Source organism: Perkinsus marinus, assembly GCF_000006405.1.
Source record: "Perkinsus marinus ATCC 50983 genomic scaffold scf_1104296953744, whole genome shotgun sequence".
Taxonomy (NCBI): Eukaryota; Perkinsozoa; order Perkinsida; family Perkinsidae; genus Perkinsus; species Perkinsus marinus.
The window spans coordinates 49,720-51,267 of NW_003208392.1; positions in this window are offsets into that span (position 1 = coordinate 49,720).

Genomic DNA, 1,548 nt, shown 5'->3' on the forward strand with positions numbered 1-1,548 from the left:
GCCTGGGATGACCTGACACCCGAAGATATCAGCACTCTCACTAAGTCGACTCGCAGTCGCTGTGTAGAGGCGATTAAGTGTCAAGGTGGCCCTACGAGGTATTGTTAGTTTCTTTTTGTGTGAATCGTGTCTCCTCAGTGACAGAAATGTTGAATTACAGTGCCACTTTAAGATGACCTTGGTGGGTTCTATTTTTTTGGAAGCGCGGAAAAATTGACCGTTTCAGAAATTTTACCAGGACGAGCGAATAATGAAACGACTCTGATATATCTTTGGTCCTACATAAGTGATACCCTCACACACGAAATCTCACAACCTGAGTCGCAGTAATAACAGAGAAATCGAAAAAATACTGTATGTTCTATTATTTTGTGGGGGGGGGTTTAGTCCTCACGGTTATTGTGAGACTTATTGACGCTTTACTTCATCATTCTCAACTGCGTGATGGTGGCTGCCCAATATCCACAAGTGAAGTCGGCAGGGCGGGGCGAGTTGAGTTGACGAGTTTTGTGTGGGAAGCTGCGATCGGGCATGTGCTTGCAAGTGACGATTTGTCACTATATGCTGGTAGCTGCTGAACTCTGTGATGACAGGCTCGACCTGATAGAGTGGCAGATTTGAAACTAAGCTGTTCGAGTAGCTCATATCCGAAAACTAAGCGTCTCGTCCCTATCTATCACGTCACGAGACTTGACGTAGCTGCCTCCACGCGTCCACCCCTGGCGTACACGCCATGCGTATGTGCTTGCCAGCTAAATGCCACAGAACTTGTCCACATTCTTCCTCCTGCTCTAGCTAGGGAGTTTTCCTCCTACTTAGAGTTCTGGAGTTGTTGGATTAACAGTCCGATTCAACAGGACAGTAGAACGTTGCCCAACTTCATACCAAGTCCGCATCGAATTAGCAATCTCTGATGTCCTACCTCCACGTCCATGAAGCAAGCAGTTGTAGCGAGCGCAAGTTCGTTCCTATTGGTTCGAGCTTGCGTCCGCTGCAACAACACCGATCAACATTCATTCCATTGTTAGTACAGCTACTAGCTCTAGCTTTTGAATTACGTTGAAACATTGCTTTCTCGCCCATTACACTGACCGGGCCAAACTCCTTCGTGCGCCTTCGTTGCTCCCTCTGTGAGGGTATAGCACATGGGACCGACAAGGTCAACTACTTTCCAGCAGTGACCTCGGGCCGAACCTCAAGGTCGGAGACAGTGACAATGGTCACCCCATCGACGCCTGAGATTTATCTCCTAAGGATTCAAACTAAGACTAGAACTGAGTCTTAGTCCTACTCAGACCACCTAACTGAACCACTCTCCCAACCGAACTTCTAGCTTCGTGACACACACTCAACAGGTTTTCAATCCACTGATATCCTCACAACCGCGGGAACAACAGCACCAGTCTTCGACAGCTTTTGAGCTTTATGTGTGGTAATATCGCTGACGCTGATTATCTTGGATAGGATTGGTAGCGAGTCACACAGAGGATATGACTTCGTATCGTAGTTTACTGATCACAATCGTTGATGAGTTCTACTAACCAGGAG